Source organism: Equus przewalskii, chromosome 14 (genome assembly GCF_037783145.1).
Source record: "Equus przewalskii isolate Varuska chromosome 14, EquPr2, whole genome shotgun sequence".
NCBI classification, from domain to species: Eukaryota; Metazoa; Chordata; class Mammalia; order Perissodactyla; family Equidae; genus Equus; species Equus przewalskii.
In genome coordinates, this window is record NC_091844.1 from 12742114 (window position 1) to 12753986 (window position 11873).

The window sequence follows — 11873 nt, forward strand, 5'->3', positions numbered from 1 at the left end:
AACACTTCCAAACCCATTCTATGAGGTCAGCATTACCCTGCGTATCAAAAGCAGAAATGGGGGCCAGCCCTGTGGCTCAGTGGCTGAGTTCGTGTGCTCAGCTTTGGTGGCCCAGGGTTTCGCTGGTTTGGATCTTGGGTGTGGACATGGCACCGCTCATCAAGCCATGCTGAGCTGACATCCCACATAGCACAACCAGAAGGACCTACAGCTAGAATATTCAACTACGTACTGGGGTGGTGCTTTGGGGAGAAGAAGAGGGAGAAAAAAAAGATTGGGAACAGTTGTTAGCCCAGGTGCCAATCTTAAAAACAACAACAACAACAAAAAACAAAGACACCAGAAGAATACTATAGTCCAATATCCCTTAAGAACATTAATGCAAAAATCATTAACAAAACACTAGCAAAAAGAATTCAGTAGCATATGAAAAGGATTATATACCATGACCAAGTGGGATTTAGTCCTGGAATGCAGGGATGGTTCAACATCTGAAAGTCAATCCACATAGTACACTACATTAACAGAATGAAGGAAAAAAACCACATGGTAATCTCAACTGATGCAGAAAAAACATTGGACAAAATTCAACACCCTTTCATGACAAAAAACACTCAACAAACTAGGAATAGAAGGAAACTACATCAACACAATAAAAGCCATATATGCAAAACTCACAGTGAACATCATACTCAATGGTGAAATACTGAAAGCATTTCCTCTAAGATCAGGAGCAAGGTAAGGATGCCCACTTTTAGCAATTCTATTCAATCTACCACTGGAAGGTCTAGCCAGAGCATTTAAGCAAGAAATAGAAAGAAAAGTCATTCAAATTGGAAAGGAAGAAGTAAAGATATCTGTGTTCATAGACAGCACAATCTTATATGTAAAAAACCCTAAAGATTCCACCAAAAAACTGGTAGAACTAAGAAATAAAATCAGAAAATTAGCAGGATACAAAGTCAACACACAAAATCAGGTGCCTTTCTATACACTAACATTGAACAATCTGAAGCACAAATTACAAAAACAATTTTATTTACAATAGCCTCAAAAAGAATAAAATACTTAGGAATTAACTTAACCAAGGAGATGAAAGACTCGTACAATGAAAACTATGAAACATTGTTGGAAGAAATTGAAAATGATATAAATAACTGGAATCATATCCCATGTCATGGATTGGAAGACTTGACATTAAAATGTCACTGCTCCCCAAAGTGATCTACAGATTCCATGAAATTCTTATCAAAATCTGAATGATCTTTTTTTTTTTCAGATATAGAAAAACTCATTCTAAAATTGTGTGGAATCTAAAGGGACCCTATCAGCCAAAACGCCCTTGAAAAAGAAGACCTAAACTGGAAGACTCACACTTCCTGATTTCAAAACTTACTGCAAAGCTACAGGAATCAAAGAAGTGTGATATTGTCATAAAGACAGACATATAGACCAATGAGATAGAATATAGGACCCAGAAATAAATCCTTACATACATGGTCAAATGATTTTTGAAAAGAGTACCAAGGCCATTCAATGGGGAAAAGACAGACTGTTCAACAAATGGTGCTGGGAAAACTGGATACCCACATGGAAAAGGATGAATTTGGACTCTTACCTAACATGATACACAAAAATTAACTCAAAATGGATCAAAGATCTAAATGTAAGACATAAAACACTTTGAAGAAAACATAGGATAAAAGCCTCACAACATTTGAATTTGGCAATGATTTCTTGGACAGGACACCAAAGGCAGAGGCAACAAAAGAAAAAGCGGAGAAACTTGGCTTCATGAAATTAAAATATTTTGTACATCAGGAGACTCTATCCAAGAATAAAAAAGCAATCCATGGGGCCAGTCTGTGGCAGAGTGGCTAAGTTTGCGGGCTCCAATGCAGCGGCCCAGGGCTTTGCTGGTTCGGATCCTGGGCGAGGACATGGCACCACTCATTGTGCCATGCTGAGGTGGCGTCCCGTGTGCCACAACTAGAAGGACCCACAACTAAAATATACAACTACGTACTGGGGGGATTTGGGGAGAAAAAGCAGAAAGAAAAAAAACTGCAATCCATAGAATGGGAGAAAATATTTGCAAATCATATATCAAGAGATTAATATCCAGAATATAGAGATGATTTCTAAAACTCAACAAGAAAAAAGCAAACAGCCGAATTCAAAAATGAGCAAAGGACTTGAATAGACATTTCTCCAAAGAAGGTGTATAAATGACTAATAAGCACATGAAAAGATGCTCAACATCGCTAATCATTAGGGAAATGCAAATCAAAACTACAGTGGGATACCACCTCACACCCATTAGAATGCTGTGAAAAACAAAACAAAACAGAAGGTGAGTGTTAGTGACGATGTAGAGAAATTGGAAAGCTTGTGCACTGTAGGTGAGAATGCAAAATGGTGCAGCCACTGTGGAAAACAGTACAGCAGTTTCTCAAAAAATTAAATTTAGACCTATCATATGACCCAGACATTCCACTTCTGAGTGTGTACCAAAAGAATTGAAAGCAGCATCTTGAAGAGATATTTGTACATCCATGGTCATAGCGTAACTGCAGGCCCTCCTGGACCAGCATCCTGGGGGTCACAGGTTCGGATCCTGGGTGCAGACCTAGCACCGCCCGTCAAGCCAGCCTGTGGTGGCATCCCACATAAAGTAGAGGAAGACTGGTACAGATATTAGCTCAGCGACAATCTTCATGAAGCAAAAAGAGAAGGATTAGTGGCAGATGTTAGCTCAGGGCCAATCTCCTCTCTGCCCCCAATACAGCAGCGTTATTCACAGTAGCTAAAATGTGGAAGGAACCCAAGTGTCCATGAACAGATACATGGATAAACAAAAGGTGGTCTATGCATGCAATACAACATTATTCAGTCTTAAAAACAAAGGAAATTCTGACACGTGCTACAACACGGATGAACCATGAGCACATGATGCGAAGCGAAATAAGCCAGTCACAAAAAGACAAATACTGTGTGGTTCCACTTACGTGAGGTGTGTAGAGCAGTCAAAATTGGGGACAGAAAGTGGAACGGAGGTTGCCAGGGGCTGGGGGAGGGGAGAACGGGCTGTTACTGATTAAGGGGGAGGAGTTTCAGTTTCACAGAGGAAAAGAGTTTCAGGGACAGATGGTAGTGACAGTTGCACAACAGTGTGAATGTATTTACTATCACTGGACTGTACACTGGAAAATGGTTAAGACGGTGAACTTTATGTTGTGTATTTTACTACAATAAAACATAAATGTTTTTTAAGTAGAATTGTTGGGCAATTAATGAGATAACGTACGTAAAATAAGGAGTACATGGAAACACTTGAGCCAAAGGGAGCCAGTATTCATATAATTAGCAACTCACATTCCCATACCGCATGACCAGAAGAAAGAGGTCCACCTATTTTGTGAACTACAAGAGATCTACAGAGAGGGAAAGAGACTTTGAGCCTGAGCTGGTCCTGGCCTGGTTGTAGAGGAGCCGGGGGGCTGGGAGGGGCTCCTGCAGACAATGGTGGGGGGTGGGGGGCGACTGAAGGACAGTGTGAGCAGGATGTGGGGGTGGGGAGGCAGAGGGGTAAGGAGCAGGGGAGGGCAGTCATGCTGCCCTCCTCTACGTCCCAGGGCAGGACTCAGAGGCCAGTGGGGTGGGGCTGTAGGTGGTGAGAGGACGCGGCCCCCCTGAGCTGGCGGTGCTGGAGCAGGAGGCAAGAGGATTTCATGGAGGCAACATGGAGCCTTCTGGGCCGAAGGCAGCTTCTCAGGACCCCAGTGAACCAAGGCAGAGCCGGAAGGGCTGCCAGTGGCAATTCTGCTTCTGTCCCCTACTTCCGAGCTAGGTGGGCTTCCATCTATCCCCACAGGCCCAAGAGGTCACTTGAGGGTGAAATGTCCAGAGCGGGCTGGCCATGATCAGGACATGGTGCCAGCTGATGACACAGTGGGAGCAATGGGGGTGACCCACGGAATAAGCGAGTCCACAAGGGCGGTTCCTGCTGGGGCTGAGATTCTATTTGCTGGTGAAAGTTGCGGGGCCTTTTGGAGTTGGTTTTCCTTCCCCAGCACTGCGAGGCCGTGAGGACCCCGTGTAAGAGCTCCGAGTTAGGCGGGGGGCCTCTCACACGGGTCACAGCTCTCAGCTGCCGACTGCGGGATTGGCTCCATGGCCTTCCCATCTTCTGAGTTTCAGGAATTCACGGTTGGTTGCTCCTGCGGTGACCAGAACAGAAACTGCCACTTGCTGAAAGAGGAAGGGACAGCAACAGCCTCAGGCCCAGGAGGTGACCGCCAGGAAATGAGGCGGGATGCAGGTGTGCGAGCAAGAGCCAGAATGTTCTGTCATGAATCTGTGTCCAAGCAGGGAGAAAACTTTTCTTCTGAGAATGAAAGTATGTGAAAGGGCACACACACGTGTGACGGTGGGGGATTGTGAGCATCTGTTGACACCAGCTTCCATGTCTTGAAGTTGCCTCCGGGCAGGCACTGCACAGGGCACTTGACACACGTTGTCTCCTTCAATCCATAAACAGCTCTGTGAGGGAGGGAGTGCTGTTGCCATTTATGGACAAAAAAACCAAGGCACAGAAACCAAGGGATCTGTCTGAAGTTGCCCAGCGAGTGAACAGCAAAAGGGCGATTCTTAACCCAGGTCCCGAATTCACTCTCTTTGGTCTGAGGGCTTCTCAAGGTCTCTGTTTATATTCAACATGGGGCCAGAGGGAGGGTGATGACTGTGACAACATTAGAGGCGCAGCCCTGATCCATGTGTAGCTGTCTCTGTGGAAGGCGATACACAGAAGAGAAAGCCGGAAGCGAACGTTCAGGATGACCAGATGCCTGAATGCTCAGCTCCTTCCTTCGGGAGGGAACCCAAGGCCAGAGGGTGGTCACAGCCCATGACTGAGGGAGCCCGAGCAAGGAAAGAGTGTGTGCCTGAGTGACTCGCCGTGTGCTGAGTGGATGCGGTCACAAGGCCTTCTTGAGAATGGGTTGTCCTTTCCCACAGAGCTTCTCCCTCTGAGTGACTGATCAGAGGTGGGGGAGGTGGGAGAGGATGTCGTGTCTCAGAGAACCTGGCAGTGCCGAGATTCTGGTCTCCCTGAGGATTAAGGGGTTGAGGGGAGATGTTGGATCTGAGAGGTGATGAGGTCTCAGAAGTGATGGTTTGGGAGAATGGTGGGGTCTGGAAGGTCTTGGGTCTGTGAGGTGATGGGGAGGGAGGTGATGCAGGGATGATGGGGTCTGAACCATCTCCCATGATGCGATGGGCAGCTCTGCTCAATCAGGAGTGCTCCCAGACCAGCTGAGTTGCTCAGATGAGCGTCCAGCCCTCCTCCCCACAGGGTGTGGTTATCATCCACCCTCTTCAGCCAGGCGGTTTCCTGTCCACCTCTGGGGTGCATGTCTCTGGAGCTTCCTTCTCTCTCATCCAGGTGAGGCAGCCATGAGTCCCCTCTGTTCCTTCCAAGGGCTTGGCTGCTCTGAATCATAGACCAAGACCCAGGGCAGCCAAGATTTTTCCTTCCTCTTCCTTTAGGATGCACTATGTGTCACAGTTGGCAAGTTTAGGAAACCAATGGACACAGCCCCTGTGGAGTCTGAGGGTTCCTAAGCTTTCCAGAACCTGCCTGCATGCTCCACTTTCCCTTCCCTCTTTCATTCTCTCCTTTCCTCCACTCTCTCTCCTTGCCCTTCAGCAAACACTCATGTTCCTCCCATGGACCAGGGACAGTGCTAAGCACCCAGGACCAAGAGATGAGTCAGCGAGTCCCTCCTACTCTCCCTAAGGACATGCCATTCTTCTCGGCACCAAGTTTCATACTCCACTTGGTTGAGGTTCGGTGATTTTATTGTATTTTCTGATCTCATGCTGTTCCAGATCTCTAGGCTCCCTAGGCCAATTTAGAGACTTCTGGGCTGGTCCCTGGATCCCTGTTTCTTTTGGTGCTGTCCCAAGTTCTTGGCACTGACCAAGCATTCCGAGAACTGAAGAGATATGGGCACCTGCTGGCCTCACCTCTGTTCCTTCAGAGAGGACCTCACACTGGCCTTGGCAAGGGCCTCGATGGCCCCTACACTGGAATGCTTACAGGAACAGTGGCCTCACTTCCACCACCGAGGCTCCCAGAGGTACCTCCCTTTCTGGCCTTGCCACCTGTGCTCAGACAGCTTGGATGTCTGAATGACTGGACAAATCTTGAGGCTGAATGAATGGACAAGTCATTCATTCTGCGTGGAAATAGGAGCTCAGAGAGGTAACCAGTCTCCTCTCCATGAGTTCTAATAGGTAATAGACAGAGATGAAAATGGTTGCCTTGCTTTGGAAGAATCAGGGGACATTAGTACAATTTCCTTTGCTGTGTTTGCTAAGTGTAAGCATGTCTTCTCCAATAGAAAATAGAAATGCTAAGAATAGGGAACCAGACAGGGCCCACTGGTGTGGTAGGTGGGAGGGTAAATATTCCCTCACTCTCTCAATGACTGCAGGGCAGGTGGCTTCTCTAGAAGGTGGGCTCCTGGTCATCATGAGGGGTCCGTTCCCATGGGGAGGCCTTTGGAGGAAGCCCAGGTAGAAGGATGAGTGTGAGAGTGAAAGGTGGGGGTCAGGGCTGTTCCAGGAGCCATATGCTAGATTCTGATCTTCCCTCAGCAACTGCTTCCCCATCTAAGAAGCTTGCTGTGTGGCAAAGGCACTCTGCAGGGGCTGTAGGTGAAAACTGGGAGGGAAGTGCTGAACTGGGGAACAGGCAGCCCAGCCCCAACCTGCTGAGGCTGCATTCCCAGGACCCCCTGGCCCAGGCCTGCTCTGGGCCTCTGATGTTTTGGGCAACTTGGGCCAAATCCCCAGTGAAACTTACTAAGCAGGTCGTGAGCTCTCACGCAGAGGTGCAGGGTCTGGCCCCTCTCTGGGCAGAGAGAATGAGCCCTGTCACTCTCAGGGCCAAACAGGGGACATGACTGAGCTTGATGGATGCTTTATACTCTTTGAATTTTGCCTCTTTCTCCTTAGCCCAGCCTGCCCTTGGCCTTCCCAGCTCTGCCCCAGGAGCCACCCTGCTCCCCACGGAGATCAAAGGCTCTCTGGCCTCTGGGACTCACCCATGCTACTCTCTGGCCTGGCACATCCTTCCTCCCTCTGCTCTGCACACGTCCTCCTCACACTGCCCTGTGGGCATCAGTCTGGTCATCTTCTTCCAGAACGTGCTGCCTATGCCTGTTTCCTTCTGCCCTGGACTCCTGTGGCTGTCCGCGTTCTACCTCCTGCCCCTCCCTGAGTGCCCTCGACTCTTATGTTGGATTTCCTTATTTATCCTTGCAGCCCTGCAGTGTGGAGAGCAGTGCCTGATGCTCCTCCAGGAGATGGCCTGGGGCCTGGCACAGGCTATTCCTCTGTAGGGAAGCTCTCCCCCTCCCCCCAGTTAACCACTGCTCACTCACTCAAGGGCCCCTTCCTCCCACAAGCTCCCCAACCCCCAGGCCAAGCCCGGCTGTGCTGGTGGATGCTCTTGGGGCTCCCTTCCAGCACCAACCTCATTACACATTTATGACGCAGGTGTGGGATTGGTGCCCATCTCCTGCCCCCATGAGAAGCTTCAGAAAGGCAGGGAGCATGTCTGCCCTGCTCCCACTGCCCTGCACTCACTGACCTGGTGCTGACGGGGCACTGAGGGCAGGGCCTCTATTACTGCTGTATCTTCAGTGCACCCAAGATGCGCTCAGAAATGGGCCCTGTCCCCACCCCAGCCTGATTGTATAATGACTGGCCCGTGTGCCTCCTCTCAGTGTCTGGCCTGCAGAGAGGGGGAAAGTGCCCAGTGCAGGCTGAGCCCAGGGGTCTATTGACTCTGAATGTGCTGTCCCTTTGGGAGGGAACTCGCCTAAGGAGCAGGGACTCTGTCCTCCCTACTCATAGACCCTCCACCCTCCGTTCCTGTCCCTGAGACACCAGACAACGCCAGCCCCTGCTGGGTGCTCGGAATTTGGAGCTTGGTGACGACTCTCTCAGGCGGTGGGACAGTGCCAATCTCCCTGGAACTAGGAGACACGAACCTGGAAGAGGATGGGGACAAGTGAGAAAGATCACATGTGTTGGCTCATTGTTACTAGAGGCTGCAGGGCACAAGTGCCCTACTGGCCCATCACCGGGCAGCTCTCTGGTGAGTAACTAGTCACCACCTGGTTTTCAAATGTGTGGATTGTATGCAGTAGGCACGGAGGCAGTGGGGACAGTCAGCTTTCTGAAGTCAAGCAGGCCGGGTGTCCTCCCTGTGGCCTGGACACGTTCCCTCCCCATATGAGCCTGCAGGATGGGGTGACAGCTGTCAGAAAAGCTCCATGGGATTAATGAGGCCATGTGTGCAAAGTGCCTATGGAGGGGCCGGGCACTTAGTAGGCCCTCAGCAGTGCTGTCTCTCCTCTGCCCTCCTGGGGTCAGGGCAGCTGGGACTCCATTAGTCCATCGGGCCAGCAGGTGCCCTTGTTGCTTCTGCCAGGAGTGGGAATCCAGGGCTGCGGGTGACTGTGAAACAGACACAATCCCTTGGGGTCAGTGCTGGCCCAGGGCAGCTCTCTGAACTCAGCCTTTATCCAGCCTCCCCGTCCATAATGAGGGTGATGACCTCCGACCTTGTCTTCCCAGTCAGGGAGGAAAGGTCCAGAGCCCTGTGAGCCGGGCAGAGATGCCTCAGGGAGCCAGTGCCCAGCGCCACGTTTGAGATGAGCACGAAGACTGGATTTGGTGGCTGCCGATGGTCTGCATGGAACACGGCATTTGACTGGCAACTGTCCATCTTAAGTATAATTCTTTTCTTTTCCTTTCTGTATTGTTTGATTTTTTTTCCAGTTTTACTGAGAAACAATGGACATACATCACTGTATAAGTCTCAGGCGTACAGCATGATGGTTTGATTTACATATAAATGTGAAGTGATTACCACAATAGGTTACTTAACGTCCATCATCTCATTTAGATACGAAAAAAAAAAGAAAAAATATTTCTCCTTGTGGTGGGAACTCTTAGGCTCTACTCTCTTGACAACTTTCCTGCATCTCACACAGCTGTGTTTGCTGAAGTCACCGTGCTGGACACTATGTCCCTGGTACTTATTCATCTTAGAACTGGAAGTTTGTACCTTTTGAGCACCTTCCTCCAGTTCCCCTCCCCCAGTCCCCATCTCTGGTAGCCACAAGTCTGATCTCTTTTTCTATATGAGTTTAGTGGGGATTTTGTTGTTTTTTGTTTTTTTAGGTTCCTCATATAAGTGAGATCACACAGTATTTTTCTTTCTCTGCCTGACTTATTTCACTCAGCGTGATGCCTTCAAAGTACATCCATGCTGTCACAAATGGTAGGATTTCCTCGTTTTCTATGGCTGAATAATATTCCATTGTCTGTATACACCACGACTTCCTCCTCCATCCATCCATCCATTAAGTACGGTCTTGATCAGGGGCTTGCAGCTATGGAGGCGCAGCGTCACTCAGGTTCAAGGCTGAGTTCCACCACTCACCTGCTGTGTGGCCTTGGGCAGCGACTTAACCTTTCTGAGCCTCCATCACTTCAGTAAAATGAGGATCATTCCACAGACCCCAAAAGTAAATCCCACCTGCTATGATTTCCTGGCAAGTCCTGCCCCATGACTCTTTCCTTGAACACGTCCCTGTCCCCTAGTCCCTTCTCCCACCCTCAATTTCCTCCCCAACACACACCAGCTGGAGGTGATCTCTTCCACCCTCGGGCTGGCAAAGTAATCATCACTTTCTAGGTCCTACTTGTAGAAACCCACCCCAGGCCATGTTCTTATTTTGACAAAAGCCCCAGTTCCTCCCAGACTGACCCCACGTTCACACCCACTATGCTGCTGGGAGGACCGAGGACCCTGCAGTGAGTCATTATGGGCTGAGGGTGTTTTCTCATGTCCTGCTGGAAACCAAAGTGTGGTCCTGTCTTATGGACATGAACCCCCTGCATCATCGGCTCGTGGCCCAGAGCACCCTGGGGCAGCTCTGTGACCTGCAGACAGACCGTCTCTACTGACCGTACTCTACATTCAAACAGAGTCATTGTGCTTCCTCCTCAGGTGGTCAAGCACCAACAAGGCTGGGTCCATCCTGGCAGAGGATGGGTACTTACTGAGCACCGTGCATGGGCTGGGGTCTTGGTTGGGCACTGAGGACATGATACGGCAGGAAGGAGACAGGCAGATGGGGACAGGGTGGGGGCTGCCCTGCAGAGGGCAGAGTGTGGTCAGGAAGAGGACCATCAAGCAAAGATGGCAGGTGAGATGAGGGTCACAGAGAAAGGGCCCTTCCTAAATCCTTTGTGGCTCTTGGGCCTCATCAAAGGAGGCTGGAGCCCATCAGCCTCACTGGGTTGCACCAGGGAGCTGCGCCTTCTCCCCAAAGTCACAAGCCCAAGGCTGAGGAATTTAGCAGCAAAGGTTTGAAATAGCCAGCAGAAAACTCAACCAAAAAACAAACAAAAAACTTCAAGGCCTGCAAAGAGGTTATTACGAGTTGGGAAGACCTTTGTGTGTTTAATTAGTGAGCACTGACAGAGAAATTGCCAAACGGCTTTGGATGGATTTGCTTGAGGGCGGCTTGTGGCTTGTCCCCACCAGTCTCCTTGAGAGGAAGATGTCCTCCCAGGGCCAGCAGGCTCTGCTGTCATGGTGTATGATCCCCTCAGAGGATGAGGAGCTGTGGGGAGGGCCCCTGACAATCTCACAGCCCTTTGTGCCCGGGAAGTCTCATCCAGGCATCAGGTCCTGCCCTGGGGAGCTGTTGGGGCCAATGGGCCCTGGCACAATAGCACCCTGGGTCTCCAGCCACCACACCTGCAGCCCTGAAGAGGCTCACAGCCCTGAAGTGGGATTTTCTGGTTTTAAATTCCTGGTCCCTCTCCGTAAGTGGTCAGAATGGACAGTTGATGGGCATGGGTTTTGGGGTTTTTTTTGGAAAACGTGTCCAGGGATTTACTTCTTTCCACAAGGACTGGGAAGGAAAGAGCTGTGTAGAGGGAAGGGGTGAAGGTCCCACAGGGGAGAGGGGGCGGTGCCTGCTGGGGCTGTGGGTGCAGCCTCAGAAGTGCTGGGGAGTCTGAGCTGGGGCTGCCCTGGACTGCGGGCAGATTTTCAGCTTTAGGACTGTAAGAGAAAAACTAAAATAAACAGGCAAACTCCTGGAGTCTGATACTTGTTTAAAAAATAAAGTAAAAAAATAATAAAGAAATTGTGGTCCAGAAAACAAAAAAACAGCAGCAGAGGGTAGTGCAAGGACTTGGGGAGGAAGAGTCCTCCCACCACAGGGGCGCAGGGCAACCCCCTCAGAGAGAAGGGCACGGATCTGCTCGAGGCGGCCCTTCCTGTCCCTTGGATTCAATGCAGATCGGCCCCAGCGCCGCCTCCACCGCCCTCCTCCGGGGCTGGCGGGGCTGAGAGCAGCCTCCTCCCCTCAGACGGACAGACTGAAGCTCCAGCACCGAGTGAAGCCAACTGCGGGTGCAGGGCTCCCAAGGCGCAAGCAGAAGGGGTGGGTGTCCAGAGCTCGTCTTAACACTACTCCTGGAGACCCCAAGCTGCATCTGGACCAAATGGAAAGATGAAGGAGATCCAACTTTGGAGCAGTTAAAGCAATGGTGTCCCGAGGGTTGCCACGTTGGGGAGTTTGGGGAGTCTAGTTATTGATAGTTATCATTCTCAAGAGAGAGTGATCACCTGCGAAGAGGGCAAAGCCTGCGAAGTGGACATGGCACCCGGAGGTGGGATGCAAGAGTGAGGCCTTGGCCCTCAGCTCTGCAAGCCCGCTGTGAGCCCTCGGGTGGTTCAGGGCGGAGCCTGAGGGACTGTGGCCAGATCCCTTGGG

The 11873-nt window shown here is 50.3% G+C and overlaps 1 protein-coding gene and 1 long non-coding RNA gene across 2 annotated transcripts in view; both read left to right on the plus strand.

The window, feature by feature from the left end:
- The window catches only part of LOC103541232 (myelin and lymphocyte protein-like), a 110250-nt gene that overhangs the window by 79213 nt on the left and 19164 nt on the right, over window positions 1-11873 (plus strand). The gene's annotated exons all lie outside the window — the stretch shown is intronic.
- LOC139075691 (uncharacterized) lies at window positions 5845-10224 on the plus strand. The gene is made up of 3 exons (XR_011526348.1): window positions 5845-6140; window positions 7924-8167; window positions 8650-10224. It is a non-coding gene; the product is annotated as an uncharacterized lncRNA (long non-coding RNA).